The sequence below is a fragment of the Gopherus flavomarginatus genome, chromosome 13 (genome assembly GCF_025201925.1).
Source record: "Gopherus flavomarginatus isolate rGopFla2 chromosome 13, rGopFla2.mat.asm, whole genome shotgun sequence".
Taxonomy (NCBI): domain Eukaryota; kingdom Metazoa; phylum Chordata; order Testudines; family Testudinidae; genus Gopherus; species Gopherus flavomarginatus.
The window spans coordinates 20,799,785-20,816,953 of record NC_066629.1 but is presented as its reverse complement, the minus strand read 5'-3'; the positions used below and the strand labels follow the sequence as shown (position 1 = coordinate 20,816,953).

The 17,169-nt window shown below is 40.8% G+C and overlaps 1 long non-coding RNA gene across 1 annotated transcript in view; it reads right to left on the bottom strand.

Annotated features, from left to right (window-relative positions):
• Nucleotides 1–16,071, bottom strand: part of LOC127033783 (uncharacterized) — a 64,368-nt gene extending 48,297 nt beyond the window's left edge. Inside the window, exon 1 of the long non-coding RNA XR_007769210.1 lies at nt 15,679–16,071. This is a non-coding gene — a long non-coding RNA (uncharacterized LOC127033783). The remainder of the gene's footprint in view (nt 1–15,678) is intronic.
• Nucleotides 16,072–17,169: the final 1,098 nt, after the last annotated feature.

The following is a 17,169-nucleotide window of genomic DNA, read 5'->3' as shown; positions in this document are numbered from 1 at the left end:
CAACAAGTGTATTTTTATTTGTTTGGGGTTTTTTTAATAGCTTTTAGATCTTGGTGGGAGTTGTACAATGCTGGTGAAAGCTGCTGGGTTGGAAAGAGGAGGCAGACTGAAGCTTGCAGTTTATCCACAGAACACATTCATTTCCACTGCTGTGCTGTCTGGTTGTCATTATCTCACCCTGCCAATGCCTTTCAATTCTGACCCAGACGTAGGTGTAAAAGAGTCACACCCATCCCCATGGCCCATTCAGTAATTAATGAATGATTACTTGTACCTAGAGGCCTAAGTCAAGATCAAAGCACCATTGTCTTAGGCACAGTACAGACACATAGTAAGTGACAGTCCTTACTCTGAAGAGTTTCCAAATTAACTAGAAATGACCAACAATAGGTAGAAGAAAGGAAGTATCATTATTCCCCATTTTACAGATGGGAAACAAGCACAGAGATATTAAGGGTAATATTTTAAAAACATTCCTAAGTGACTTAGGTGCTTAAGTTCATTTTCAAAAGTGACTTAGGCACTTGGGGCAAATTTCTAAAAGTATTTAAACTCTAACTCAGTGAAACGAATGGAAATTAGGTGTCTAAATACCTTTAAAAATTTAGTCCACCTGGAGCCTAAGATGCTTCTGCCTCCTAGGACTTAGGAACTACTGAAAATCCTACCGTAAGTGACATGACAAAGTTCACATAAACAATCTGTAGCAGAGCCAGCTGACTACCACACTCCTGAGGCCCAGTACTGTGCCTTAGGCACAAGAGCAGAGATCCTCTGTTGAGGTCACCAGCAAGAGGAACGAATAATGAGCAGATTTTTTAATCTTTCTTGAACAAAATTGTTAAAAGATTGCAAAATAGCATAATTAGCTATTAGTTCAGGCCCTTTGTCAAAGTCTTCATTCTTTAATATAGAATATAATGAGAATTAAAATTAGATAATAAATATTATGGTGTGTCCCTATCTATGCTATGGTTATAGTTAAAGTCTTGCTTATCTAAAGAAACGAAGAGCAGATATGTAAGTGTGGGTGGTGAAACACATTTCTGTAGTGTTTCTTCTCTCTCTCCTAACAGTGACTGCTCTGTTCTGTCCCTTGTGCCATGAGGGGTCGGGGGGCGGGGGAGGACAAGGATAGTGAAGAGGCAGTGAAGATCTCTGGCTAAGGGGTAGTTACTGGACCACAGAGCAGGAAGCAGACATGTAAGAAATGGTGAAGATCGAGGAAGGACATTTGTGACCCTGAAAGGTTTCTGCTCAGATCAGCACCCTCCCAATATTCAGATGATCACCTGGGGCTTATCCAAAATGATCTGCACATCTGTGGAACATTACATTTTTCTAATGTCCATCATCCAGGTTTGCAAATTCTTCATATGGCATCAATGAAATGAAGCCATGTCTGGGGTATGGGTGGCAAACAACTGATACAAATCAATGGGGCGGTCTGCAGTGCTGGCAGACAATTGGTCCACAGCAGACTCCTAGCCTTATGAAAAGTGTCACTAGATTTTTAATACCCATGTAGCGTAGAAAGGACTGTAGCAAGGTTTTGTTTTAAAGAGTAAATGGAATTGAACTGAGTTTATCTTTCGCAAAAGAATAAAGGACAGAGTCGCACCTGCTGGGATTTGAATCTGCAGCCTGAGGCAGTCTACATATTTCAAAGGTAATGCTTGGGCAAGAAAACTACCCTTTCTGGGTGGACTAGAAATCTGGCAAGATCAGGAGGCCACCAAATGCTTCTGCTATTGAAAAATTTGCAATGCTTTAGCACTGGGTATTCTACTGGAAAATAAACCTTTCCATACTCAAGTTGAAAAAGATTTCTGAATTGTTATTTTTTTGGTCATTTTATATGTTCATAGGCCCTGAAGTTTGAATGTACCTAGTTTCCCACTGACTGACTTTCATTGCAAACCCATCAGCAGGGTTCAGGTTGAATGAGTTTGTGCCCTTTCCCACAGGTTTGCTGGTAGCTAGATTGGGATTAAGCTTCCGCTCTGACAATAACCAGAAAGGGAAACATGTTCCCCTTGTACAAACTGGGTATAATTATTCTGTAAAATAAAATGCAATGCAATAATGAGACAGACCACAATTACTGGGGGAAGATGCCATTGTACTAGGCCACTGCCCATCTGAATCAGAGAGGCACAGGGACAATGCTTTGGTCCTTCTCCTTTCTTCCCTATCTTCTGGAGAGTACAACTAACATAGGGAGTCTGTCAATAACTCTCTCTGAGAAGTCAGTAATGAATTATTTCTGCTGAGTTGATGGTGACTTTCCTGACCATAAAGGGGTAGGCTCAGCAAATCAGTCATGTAAATCAAGTGACTCCTCTGGGCACTATTCCAGTGAACTTGGTTTGATTTTGGAATATAGGAATTGCCATACTGGGTCAAACCAACTGTCCATCTAGCCTAGAATCTTGTCTTTCATAGTATCCCGTAGCAGGTACTTTGGAAGGATGCCCTTCCTCCCCCGGCCCCTCTCATACGTAGGTATGGGATAGCCTGCACCTAGAGAAAGTTTCTTCCTATCCCCAATTAGTAAGAAATTGGATTATGTCTTGAAGGGATATAAGCCCTCAGGTTCTACTTTAAGCCACCAGACATGCTGCTCTCCCTCCTTCAAAGGTCTTTCTTCCTTCTATCCTTCACATCCAATGGCTCTTTTTGTAGCATTTCCTGGGATCGTTCTGAGTAAACACTGGAACTTTCAGTTCTCAGTCCCATTAGCACAGAACTTCTGTGTAGGGTATGAACAGTGAAATAACTCTCTGCTTGCTGGAAACCAAATAATGCCTCTGCACCCTGCCACATTGTGGAAAAATGTTAGCATAAACTAAATCCCCACAACATAATGTCCTTACTCTCGCAGTGCCAGAATGAGAGATCAGAAAACAAAGAGGCTGGCAAAACATTAAAATAAATAGAAAGGCACAAAAAGTTTGCCAGAGCTTCTTGAACCTTAAACTAAGGTCTGATCCAGTATCCGCTGGGGGCAGGTCTTCACTACCCGCCAGATTGGCGAGTAGTGATCGATCCCCAAACACACTCCCCGTCAACTCCAGAATTCTAGCTCATGAGAGGCGGAAGTGGAGTTGATGGGGGAGTGGCAGCAGTCAACTCGCCGCCATCCTCATGGCCAGATAAGTCGACCTAAGATACTCTGACTTCAGCTATGCTATTCACGTAGCTGAAGTTGCATATACGTAGTAGTGTAGACCAGGACTGGAATAAGACTCTCATTGACTTTATTGGTCATTGCATCAGGCTTTATGAGGCTAAATCAGGGGTGGGAAAACTTTTTGCCCCAAGGGCCATATCTGGGTATGGAAATTGTATGGTGGGCCATGAATGCCCAGGAAATTGGGGTCGGGGTGCAGGAGGAGGTGAGGGCTCTGTCTGGGGGTGTGGGCTCCAAGGTGAGGCTGAGAAATGAGGAGTTCAGGGTAAAGGAGGGAGCTGTGGGCAGGGGAAGAGGGTTAGGGCCCCGTAAGGGGGTCGGGGTGCAGGCTCTGGGCGGTGATTACCTCAGGTAGCTCCTGGAAGCGGCGGCATGTCCTCCCTTCAGCTCCTACATGGAGGCACGGCCAGGCAGCTCTGCATGCTGCCCATCCGCAGGTGCTGCCCCATCCACGGGTGCCATCCCTGCAGCTCCCATTGCGGTGCTTAGGTTGGGGGCACGGTGCAGAGCCCCCAGGCTGCCCCTATGCATAGGAGCCGGAAAGGGGACATGCCACTCTTCTGGGAGCCACGCGTAGCACCTCTCGATCCCGCTCCTCAGCTGAAGTGCAGCAAGCCCCAAATCCTGCTCCCCAGGAGGAACTCGAGGGCTGGATAAAATCGGCTAGTGGGCCAGATGTGGCCCGTGGGCTGTAGTTTGCCCACCCTGTGCTAAATCCTGAAAACCTGAGTCCCTTCTTCACAGTCCTTTCTCAGTTTAATGCTTTCAATGGTAGTTTTGCTTAAGTAAAGTTTGATTCTTTCAGAAAGTGCATCAGGATTTGGGTCAAGATTTGGATTGTTGCAGGATGGTGAAAGCTCAAATCAGTGGTTATTTTATCCAAGCCAACCTACAAGCAGTGATTTATACTACCTCATACTAAGGATTATTCCTCCCGAAGCATACAGTGGGCCAGGTCCTCAACTGGTGTACATCAGTCTTCAATGAAACCACACCAAAGGAGGATCTAACCCAATGTTTTTAAAGCTTAATGATAATGAACTGTTGCCAGAGGCATGAAATCCTATGGAAATATCCTGACTCAAGGCAATGCACCCTGCAGAGTTCTTGGCTGAAGCACCCTACCCTCTTACACATGGTTCACTTTTCTTACTGCTATAAATCCCTCTCTTCTAAAAGATGGGCTTCCACAAACTCCCTAAGCTCTGGACTTCATTGATTTCCATCTAGGAAATGACCAAAAATACAGAGAGAACATATTCAGTACTTACAGTAACTTTAAAACCAAGCACTTTGTGATTGTTAAACTGTGCATGCTGTGAACTTAGCTAAACAAATTGTAAGTCCATTTTGATGGCTTGTGAATGCAGATAGTGTCTTTGGTATGGGATTCAAAAATAATCCTAGCAACACTATGAAAAATTTTATTTCTAAAAATTCCATTGTATTTTTTGCAAGCACAGGAATGTTAGTCCTGGACAAAGTCCAACTTGGGTAATGACATTCTGCCTTCCAAAACTCCCTCTTTATTTTCAGCTAGTTATAGTATTCTTAAGCCTTTTTCAGTGTCTAACCCACAAAACAGCTGAAAAAATAATCATCCCATGATACTTTATATTTCACAATCTTTTGTGACCTGATTTTGATCTCCCTTACACGTACACACTTGAAATCATGGGTACTCCAATGAAGCCAAAGGTGTTGCAAATGAGGAGAAAACAGTGAGAGATCAGAACCAGGCCCAGTATCTTTAGCGAATCATCAGCCACCGTCACAATGTCCATCCTTTGTGGTGGTACATAAACAAAGATCTAAAATCGCAACTTTCCTTGATGGTTTGTACAATAAGTTTGATATTTCATAATACCAAATCATTTTATTCATTTATAGACATAGCCTAAGGCGTCAAATCCTGCAAATGTGTCAGCTATCATCTCAGCTGATTATACCTGGGACCTCCCAAACTGCAAGATGGAGTCTTTACAGCTTGAGATAAAGAACCAGGCTTGAGTTAAGAGCTGTAAGAGACGCATATCCTCTGTGAATCTGGCACAGAAGGGAGGCATAACACATACTGTCAAGTGGGTTACGTACTTCCTCTGGAGAGAGGAAGCGACATCCACACATCTGAGGTCCCCAGCAGTTCAAACCCCAAATGACCTTCCACTTATGTGATGGTTGCCATGTTGGCCAGCACTAGGGACGGAAATGATAACGTAAAATGTCCACAAGCCTGAGCTGGAGACTGGGGGGCATAGCTGGGGCTGCAACAGATTCAGAGCCCATGTGGACTGGACACAGAGTGAGACCAATGGGTTACACAACCACATATGTGCACAGTTTTACTCAAGTGAGTAGCCCCCTTATGTCAGTCAGACTAATTATGTGAGCAAAGTAATACACTTGTATGCACAAATGTTTGCAGGAGCAGGGACTATGTTTCTGTATATTCTGCACGGATATGACCTGGATATCATGGGAAGAAATATTTGCATTTTACCTCTCTTTCAAATTGTAAACCACTGTGCTGCAATGAATCCCAGTTTGACTGACCAAGTACAGTGCACTGGACGGACAGCATGCCTTCTAATGAGCTAACACTTTACGTTTTAGCCACAACAAGTTTATTTTAAAACTCAGAAGAATGAAGGTTTGTCGCTGACTTTCTTGTCTGATCCACCCTGCTGAATGTAGCTTTTCAAACATGCAAGAACCAGATGGCCCACAAGATCATTTTACAAATGTTTAGTTTTTGAATCATTTCCTAGAAGGAGGCATCCAAAATAGTAAGCTACGGACTTAGTGCTCCCTTAGAAACAGACATGCTTTCTCAAAGACTGAGACTACAAGGCCAACAGTGTATATAGCTTTATTACTACAGCATCTAGATTCATCTGTATTGCACTACAGGCAGTAAATATATAGCATGAGAACTATTGAGAGGTTTTACCTTTTTGCATAGATTTAATTAATACTCACAATGTCATGATTAGATTAGCTAATTTTAAAGCTAAAGTATATAGCTAAATTAGATAATAATAAAAGCTGATTAATAACTTGTTCAAATGAATCCTGGCATTTCTGAAATGCTCTCTCTCCCCTTCCAATTTTCCTTCTAATAGAGTTATCCACTTTACCAGCGTTAACTGCACTCAGCTGGGAGTATATGCAAACTTCTGTAAGTATCATGAGTCAGCTACCAGGGGACTTTGCAGGAGTGATGCTACTACCCCTGTAGAGGGAGGTTTCCCATAAAGACAGTAAGGACTCCTATTTGTACTGCCATAGGTCCTAGGAGTCTCAGACATGGACCAGGACCCCATTGTGCTGGCAACTATACAAACACAGAACAAATGGATGGTCCCTGAAATGTGGTGTGACGTGTTTGTCTAGTGGTTCAGGCAGAGCTGGGTGGGAAAGATTTGTCTCATCCTAGGGAAGTTTTCCAGATTTTGAATTTTTTCCCAGAAGTGCAAGCTGCCTGCCAGCCCACTGCCAAGTGGCTAGGAGATGGCTGCCAAAGCCCCAGGAATAGCAGGACCAGATGAGAAGACCTATAGGAGATTCAATAGGTCTCCTAAGCAACCTATTCACCTGTGGAGCCCTAGCGAGGCATAAAGCTGCCCTCCATTCGAGAAGTATGATGATAACGTCAGTGCCTTCTCTCCACCATGGAACTGTGCCCCGCTCTGATGTAGCCCCATGTGCACCCACAAGAAGTGAGTCAAGCTCATGGGTAGTAAAGCGCTTTAAACATGAAAGCGCTATATAACTACACACATAAATAACAAATGAGCTCAAAGTCTTGTCTCTATCACCAGCAAAAGTGGGTCCAATAAAAGCTATTACCTCATCAATTTTGTAAAAGCAGCAAAGAATCCTGTGGCACCTTATAGACTAACAGACATTTTGGAGCATGAGCTTTCGTGGGTGAATTCACCCATGAAAGCTCATGCTCCAAAACGTCTGTTAGTCTATAAGGTGCCACAGGATTCTTTGCTGCTTTTACAGATCCAGACTAACACGGCTACCCCTCTGATACTCACCCATTTTGTTTCCCTCAAATCCTGGGACCAACATGGCTACAACAATACTGCAAAATACTTCCTTTGTCTCTCCTGCCTACACTCTTTGGAGCGGAGACTGCCCCTCACTCTATGCTTGTACTATGTCTAGCATAATGCAGTCCTGATCTCATGTGGAGCTCTAGGTTTCACCATAATACAAATAATAACCTTAGGTTAATTTTGACCCCATGAAAGTTTTCCCAAGCCATTAAAAGATCTGTGAACAAAACAAAAACAAATATTACATCTCTGCATGCTGGGAGCTGACTGGCTGAATAGTAACCTTGGTACGAACCACGTTCGTCCGTTTGTGTCAGTGGCTTTTTTGGTATGAACATTCAAGAAAGTCAAATTTTGTTTTGTGTAATTTTATGCACACACAAAAATGCCTACAATTCCTGCTCTCCGTGACATACATAGTACAAGTAACTGAAGCACTTTTAACCAGAAAAGCAAGACATGCTTTTTCAGAGGTTCCACATCCCATCAAAACTTGGTCATTTGTGGGTAATTATATCTTCTCCTCTAACAATACAAATACAGAAGAAGGAAGTAACCCTACCAGTCCATATCATCCAGTCTCCAGCAGCTGGTCCAGAGAAACCATCAACTCTACCAGTCTCCATCAGCTGGGACCCAACAAATGATAGGACTGGTTCTGCATTTTGTGATTTAATCTAACTTCAGTCAGTGTCTATGAAGAGTGCTTTGTCCCCTAATATCAGTAACATTAGATGGAGGAGTAATGTGCATTGATAATAGTGATTAGTGGGCATTTGTCCTGAATATGGCATTACACCACAGACTAGACTGGCTCTGAAGGGTTTTGCTGCCCTCCTACATCACAGTAACAAGTGGTTAGTACAACGACTGATGGTACATAAAAGTGTTCATCACTGAGAAGTAAGCCAGTGACTGTCTACGTCTTCTGAAAGAAGATGTTGTGAGCACCCACAACGCCCACTGACTTGAACAACAACTTCAGATGCTCAGTACCTCTCAGGATCAGGCCCATAATTTCTTTTCAGTAGAACAAACAGGACCCGATCCACAGCTAGTGTCCATCAGCATAGTTCCACTGACTGACATTTACCACCCAAGCTCCGCCTGCTGTCTGTGCATGGGTCTTAGTGCCAGCTATGCTGATCTCACATTTTTCTGCTAAGACTTGTACTTGAACTAACCCTTAATTGTTACCACTTAAACCTATCCACGCAGTCCCCAAAATGTGCTATGAACAATGTGGAGCAAACAAAAGGACTTGCCCTGGTTCCCTGCCCCCAAAGAGTTTACCAGTCTAATTCTAGATCTCACACAAGTGAGGTTAATAAACAAGTGAGGGAAGGAAGTACAAAGCTTACAGTAGGAAGACTATATGGTTACTTTGTTTAGGTATATGCACACCTTCTAGCTAATCTATTTAGATCCATAACAAACACACATCCATATATTAACAGGGTAATTCTTTTCCTCTGAGTGCTGTTGAAGACGTCAGAATTTAGGAGGGATTTGATGTGGAGAAGACGGTGACTTGACAAACTGGGATTGGGAGGATGATCCATGCACAGGGAAAGCCACAAAATAGGTAGGAGAGGGAATAGCAAACAAGTAGAGGGGTCAAGGTGAGTATCATAGGCGGAAAAGAGGGACAACATACAGGAAACACGATCTGCAATAAATTCTAGTGCAAATAACATGAAACACAATAGGTTTCTTATTCTAGCATTTTTGCGCCATTACATTTAAGTTTATGTCAGCACTTTCATTAGGCTCTCCGATACTATGGTGATATTCACCAGTACAACTACCTGAGAGACACAGAGCGAGATATCTTTATCCTCAGTGTTTTAGCATTTGACCACATCAATTAATGTGGGATGACACTGGGTAGCTATCAGTAATGGGTGAACTTCCATAATCTTGGAGGCTGATTTTGATTGGAATAAGCACTTGAATAGGAAGTTGCTTTTCTGAACCTTATGGATACTCCTCCAGAAACTCCAGCAACTGGGAATCAAGTCTGGGAACTGCAAGGTGTTGCATCCCCTACTTCCACGGAAATCCATGTGAGTGGAGGGCACTCGGCTCCTTGTATGATCTGGCCCCAATGTTTGAAATCTAATGAGAATTGACTCTCTGGTTTGATATCCAATACTATTTGCTTTCAGGAAAGTCAGAAGCACTCTCTAAAATAGCCTGTCTCAAAAGATTTTGGAACTTCTCTTTTTAGCCCAGTTTGGGATCTGGAATTTCAGACCTGAATGAAAATTAAAACAAACGAGGAAAAGAGTTTAATGAATATTTTCATACCTCCAAAGAGGTTTGGTCTGAGATTCCAATGAAAGAATGTGTGCGTGTGGGGGATTTGTCTGATTTTAACAAAACAAATTCACTCATTTTAGCAGAATGAATTTTAAATGATGATTATTATATGTACTTCTGTAGTCCCTTTTAACAAAGCATATTACTTGCATTAATTAAGTCTCACAGCAGCCCAGAGGTATAGGGCAGTATTATTCTCATACAGGCGGCAAAACTAAGGCACAAAGAGATTAAGTGTCTTGCCTAAGTCCTCACCCAGTCAGTCAGTCTCTAGCACAGAAAACAGAACCTGGGAGTCTTTACTTCAAATCCCATGTTCTAAAGACCATTTCTTGCCTCTGAAAGTAAGGTACCAAGATTTACCACATGGCCCATGAGACAAATCCTCCCATAGCAAGTTTAGTATTTATTACACAAGGGGTCAAATTGTGCTCGCAGATTCTGTATCTACACAACTCCAATAAACTAATTTTTGAGATGCTTAGAGACTATAGGATGGAAGACTATGAAAAGGGTATGTACTGTTATTAACCTAAGTATGTTTACTCATTCCTTGCTCAGATTAAACAATGATTGATTTCAAGAACCAAAGGGGGAGATTTTCAAAGGTACAAAGCACAATTAGTTGCCCAATTCCCATTGAAAAAAATCAATAGGAGTTGGTTGCCTGTCTCTCGTTTTGTGCCATTCAGGGGAAGTTTTCATAGTTAAGCACTTCAGGATCTGATCCACTATTACTGAAGTCAATTGGAATGTGGACACGTCTCTGAGGGCAGAGTATTGCCCAAGCTTTTTTACTTAGGTACTATCATTGCATCACGGACTGTGCTGGGTCCAGAAATGGAACATGCGCTGATAGAAGTGGGAATTTCATAAGCAGTTCTTAGACAGCTAAAATAAACAAACAATCAAACAAACTGAAGACAAGGCAATTGCTAATTTTCCTTTTGAAGGCACCTTCTGGCAGTCTCAGCTGCAAAGCAGAAACTGTGTTTAGTTGTAAAATACAAATTAACCCTGATATTTGATCATCTAAAATATTTCACATACACTATTAAACCTAGTTAATGAAACCAGTTAGAAATCCTATAAGAAGCCACCTTATCTTGGCTGCCATTAATATCACATGAATGTTCTCTGTTGCGCTAACTGGCAATAGCTTTCAAAGTTCTGATCTGGTTAATCCATTTGACACCTCCAATGTAGAAAGGAACCAAAGCAGCAGATACAAACATCTCCAACTTTAGGAAAGTTCAGATCAGGATACGAGTCCGAGGACAGATCCTCAGCTGGTATAAACTGTTATGACAAGTTAGACCATCTGAAAACCTGCCCCCTCCTCCATCTCTACCATTCTGAACCATCTCTAATAGACACAGTACCCACAAATTTACATTTATGTACTGAAAACCAAGGCAATCTTGCCCACTAGAAAGGTAATTGCTGGGCAAGTCTTTCACTCCATACTCTCTTCCAAGTTTCCCATTGTTGAGAATGTTTTTCCTACCAGTTTTTTTTTCTCATTGGAAGGCAGAGAATTCCTCTACATATCTTCAACTTTCTGTCTCAGCTGCTCCCCAGAACTTAAGCTGTTTTATTTTCCACCTACGGGGGCAGATTCTGATCCTTGCACGTATCTGAAGAGCACTTTAACTACACAAATGGTTTCACTGAAGCAAATGCACGTAGTTGTAGAGTGAAGTGCTGCCCAAACTGAATCAGTAGCTGGGCCACAATGATATTGTATCTTTTGCTCTTTATATAACAAACATGAAATGAAGAAACCACATGGGCACACCACATTCACTGAATACACACAACATGCAAGGCCTAGATACATGTACACATTGCACTTCTGGTTGGGTTCCAGCGGCTTCTAAAACACAGAACAGTGAGCACTATTAGATGGGTCATGTACTATTTAAAGAGATACTGTCCTATTCCTATATACCACAAATGACAATGAAATATGGATGCAGATTCAATAAAAATTTAATATTGGCCTCCACTGGCCATTCACGTTGTCCTGACCTTGTTATCAAAAAAAGTCTGCTCTGCTTGTGCTCAGTTGTTACTCTCTAAGCCTGCAGCCTTTATATGTATGTAAATCCCAGTTAAGTCAATGGGAGTTGTATGTTGTAAGCAAGGTGTACAGCGACTGGCTTTTAAATTCATTATCATAGTTAATTGAACATGCTGAGGAAACCTCAAAAGGTTCAGAGTTCAGGTTCTAGTCAGAAAAAGGAACCCCAAAGGTCAGGAAACTCACCTGAACCACACTGCAAAACAAGACTACAAATCTCAAGAGAACGGATTATGTTGTGAGATTTCCATTGCTGTGCCAGTAGCCTTTACATTTACATTGGAATTGGAAAAGGCTGAGGAAAGGGCAACAAAAATGATTAGGGGTATGGAACGGCTGCCATATGAGGAGAGATTAATAAGATTGGGACTTTTCAGCTTGGAAAAGGAGGGATATGACTGAGGTCTATAAAATCATGACACATGTCGAGAAAGTAAATAAGGAAGTGTTATTTACTCCTCCTCATAACACAAGAACTAGGGGTCAACAAATGAAATTAATAGGCAGTGGGTTTAAAACAAATAAAAGGAAGTATTTCTTCATACAGTGCACAGCCAGCCTGTGGAACTCTCTGCCAGAGGATGTTGTGAAGGCCAAGATTATAAGAGGGTTCAAAAAAGAACTGGATAAATTTATGGAGGGTAGGTCCATCAATGGCTATTAGCCAGGATGGGCAGGGATGGTGTCCCTAGCCTCTGTCTGCCAGAGGCTGAGAGTAGGCGGCAGGGGATAGATCACTTGGTGATTGCCTGTTCTGTTCATTCCCTCTGGGGCACCTGGCATTGGCCACTGTCAGAAGACAGGAAACTGGGCTGGATGAACCTTGGTCTGACCCAATATGGCCATTCTTATGGTCTTTTTAATGGGATTTTAGCTCAGATTCTGGTCTCACATAGGACCCCGATGATCCATTCTCCCTTCTGGATACAAAGTTACTCCCACTGAAGTAACTGAGAGTTACTCAATAACACCAGTAAGATTACATTCATTGCTATTTAGGGGACCAATACAAGGCCTGCATACCACTTTAATCCCTCTTAAGCTTGGTTTTGGGGAGTTAAGAGGTGCCTAGGTCTTTCCTCAGTACGAGGGTAAATTCTGCTCAGTAAGAATAGTGCTTGAGGAATAGAGAGACCGATACAATCATTTATTATATAAGAAGTTTATTGAACATTGCAAAAAAACACAAAAAATATGGAGATAATATTCTATCTCAAATTAAATACAGCTTAAAGCACTTAGAGGTAGGTTTTTTATTATTACATCCAAACCAGTTCTCCCATTCCCAGAGTCATGACAGCTCTGCATTCACTCCCCATTAACTGCTCTGTGCTGAAGTAAACCACATTTATGCAGCCAAATCCTGCTGTCCTTATGCTGGCTAATCTCCCATTTACTCTCTTAGGATTGGATTTTCAAAACTGCTCAGCACTGGCCTAACTCTGCTTCCATGAAAACTCAGTGGTCAAGTTTCCATTGACATCTATGAGAACAAAGTTAGACCAATGCAGAGCGCTTGTAAAAATCCCAACCTTCTTATTTCAGATTGGAAATACATTTTACTATCTAAAGAAAACATTCAGCAGTTTATTCCTGGACCCCAGAAGGTCAAATTCTGATCTCATTTTAATGGGTGTGAAATTGGAGTATCCACCCAAGTCAAAGATTTACACCATGTAAATGAGAGCAGAATTGGGACCCTTGTACCTGGCCCACAAGCATCTGTCATTACAATTGGTAAATAGGAGTTGGGCATGGGTAAAGATCTGAAAGATATGGTCCATAGTCTTGAACTGAAAATAAATTAACTGAGCCTGATACTGATACCACTCTTACTTGTTTTACACAGGTCCAATAGACTGACTCCTTATTCACACTAGAGTGAGTCGGAATCAGAATGAAGCCTATCGTATCTGAAAGAGCCAGTGTGCAGAATTTTTAACATATTTGAATCCTGTTCTACAGTTGTATTTTTCCCCATAGTAAGGATCATCAGAGCTTATTAGTTCAGATCCCATTTAAGAAGATTTTCCAAAAATAATAGTCCAGATTTACAGGGCAGACATGACAATCTCCTGGCAAAGAAGGTACTAAACTTTATCACTGATCAGTACTCCTTGCCCATGACCACTGGCCTACAATTGCAAATATAAGGCAGATGTGGAATAGAATTTAAACATTGTGCTCTCAGGGTGGCCTCAACTGCATTCAGACTTTGGCGGAAAACAAGGCCAGAGTTCTTTCAATGTTGCTTCAAAAGTTTCATTTATAGAGAAATTTCAAAACAGACACATGCTTGACCTAAACCTCGGTAATACAAGACAATGCATGAGTCTAAAAAAACTTATTGCACAAAGCAAGTCAAGGTGTTTGCAGGATATATTAAGATAATTTGCTCATCGGACCATTAACACACACTTGAATCGGTAACTTCTAAAATTCTCTATTAAAAAGGGAAGGAGTTGGTTTGAAATATTTGTCCCCATTTATTTCAAAATAATTCACAAGAAACATTTATCATTTGGGAGAGCCAAACAACGGGGTCTTCTCAAATATAACCAAAACAGGGTATGAACATTCAGTTAAAGGATATTTCTCTCCAAAACCCCACTCAGACTTAAACTACATTTACAACTGAGAAAGCACTCTGCCCACTATAATTAGACATGATAAAATAGTGCTAGACATTCACAACCACTTAGATATTCAGAGTTCAAGGAATAAACATCTGAATGATTTGAAATGTTTTCTCTCGATAATTATAGATATCAAAATGGTTTTGTCTATGTAATGTAATGAGAGATGCTTTTAAAAATTAAATTCCACACTCTGCAAATTTCATTTATATTGAGGTTGCTAACTATAAAAGGGGATTGGTAAAATATTGATATTTAGTAGAGCAATTTAGAGCTCTAGCCCAAATTTAACTTGCTTCTCTTCTTCTTGGTCAGATTTGCCTAGCTTTAACAAAAATATATAGCTTGGATACTTAAATGCATTTGTATTCTTACTGGAAGACACATTTTATAAATATAATTTGTTTTTAATATCGGGACATAGTTAAACAAAAAACTTTTGAGGCCATCACTTTGTAACCTCCCTGAAGTTGGGGTACCGGAAAAGCTGGCCTATTTGTGGAAAACAATCAGACAGATATATAAATGCCAACTATATATTTGAGCACAATTTTTGTTGTGGGAGGAAAAAATTACGACACAATATTACTTTTAGATGAACTGACAACCCCGCGTCTTTCTTGTGACTAGAACAAGAAAGTTGTTCCCCTCTTCGTTTTCTAGCGCAAGATTCAATGTTCTAAAACAAAAACCTTATTCTCTGGTTGAACCATTTTCAAAAGAAGCCAAGTTGCAATCATAATATATTGCTTTTATACGTAAAATATAGATAGATGGATGGACCACAGCTAAGAAATGCTTTCAGTCATGCTTTTTTTCCCCCTTAAGATTGAAAAGCTTCAGTATCCAAATAGCAACAGGAAATTTTTACCTTGTGGCTAAATAACTCACTGTTCACTTTGCAGCTGCTTCTACTTTTTGGCTGGCCAAAACACCAATACAAAAGTCTTTCCTAAGAAACCAACCTTCTGACAGATGGACAGCGACAAACACAAACCTACAAAGAATTCTCCCCACCCTACCCCGTCCCATCGTTATAATTCCTAATTTTGTGGAATCTATTGCTGGGCTGTTTATCATAACAGTGTGCAATAAAAAAGGACGACTAACTCTTGCAATTTTCTCCCTACTCCTCCCCTTGACAGGGGCCACCGATAGGGAAAGAGGCTTGGAAAAGCAGAGCAGTGAAAGGCTAAGAAACAATAAGCAACCATGGCTTTGACAATGCAGCCCTGAACCCTTTTTGCTCCTGCTGTGACACTTGCATTCAAGAGCAAGGGCGGCTGCCATCATAAGAATGGACAATGGCATGAGGAATACAAGGGAGGGGGGGAAGGAAATCAGATGAATTCAGAGCTAAGATGGCAGAGCTCTCACCTTTTCCGCTTTTTTCGAGTAATCTGGAGGAGACGTCCCGCAGAGAAGAGAGAAAAAGGGTGTTCTGAACTGTTGGAAGGTTCTGAAGACTTCTGCATTTGCAAACGCATTTTAGAACTATTTGTAGGGGTATATATGCTGCATGCCATCTCTCTGTCTCTGTCTCTCTCTCTCCCTCTCTCTCTCTTCTGTTTTATGTCCTGCTATCTCCATCCCACACCTCTATTAGTATGAAGACTTTCTGCCCATGTAAGTAAGTGAGAGTGTGTGTTCCTTAATGTTTGAATCAAGACACACGTCTGCATGCATTTCTAATCTAAGGAGCCTATAGCAGTTACTACAACTATCAATTAGTCAGCAATAGCTTGAGATCCCCATGTGTCTGAGTGAACAAAGGTGGGAAGCACATGCAAATAATAATACAGCACCTGGGTCACGTACAGTAACTTAGCTAGCAACAAATAATTGCATCTGTTTCTGCCTTTTCAATGTTTAGTGCTCATTGTTATGTAAAGTTACAGGTTATTAATGTGAATACTAACATAATTAGACATGGCATTGCATATTTTCCTTTGGACAACACAATAAAAAGAAATTGAACAAATAAATAAATGGCGATTTAAAGGTTTTAACAAAAGAGATTCTCTGATCTGTAGCTGTGCACCCTTATTATTTTTATCAACTGTTCTGGAGTTAAGGATGCATTTGACGAATATGTATTTGATAATGTAATATATAAATATGTATGAAATTTAATGTCTTCAGAAGAGACTAAAAGAGGGTTGATTGTATTCAAGTTAAGCCACAAAATGAGCAAATTAAACCCTTTTAAAAACCGAAACAGTTAATTTTTTTAAAACAGCTGCTATTTTTAAGGACATTTTAAGGGTGTTTTCTGCACATTTTTAGACATTAGCCAAACAATTAAAAAAAATATAGAACCTTTTATTCTCATTTGTTTTTTAAGCTCAACAAATGAATTTCATCTTAGGAAAACCAGTAAAATGCTACTTAATCAAGAAGGACAAAAATAAAAAACAACACCTTCCCAAATCAAAAAATCCACCACTACCCTGACTCCCCAATAAGAAGTAAGAATGAGAAAGATCCGGTTTACTGTCTGCTAAGCACAGAATATTTCAAAGGTGCGACTATAACCTGTGGGCAATTTTATGTCCAGAGATTTCATAAGAACAATTCTAATGCCAACTGAAATTTAATTTGAAGGAATGTTTTGAAATATGTCACAGATAAAAAATTAAATCATTTGATGGAATTAGTTTGTTACTTATAAGAAGCATTTTTTTCTCTTGGGTAATGTGTCTACAAAGTCCCACATGGAGACATATGCTGCCTAACTATCTCGTTAGCTCTCTTGCTACTTATATCACAATCCTTGGAAGGCTTGTTAGGGACACCAGACCATTTTTTTCCTCCCAGTGACCCTCAAAAGTCATCAGCTTTATTTAGCCTGAGAAGGCTTAAAAACAA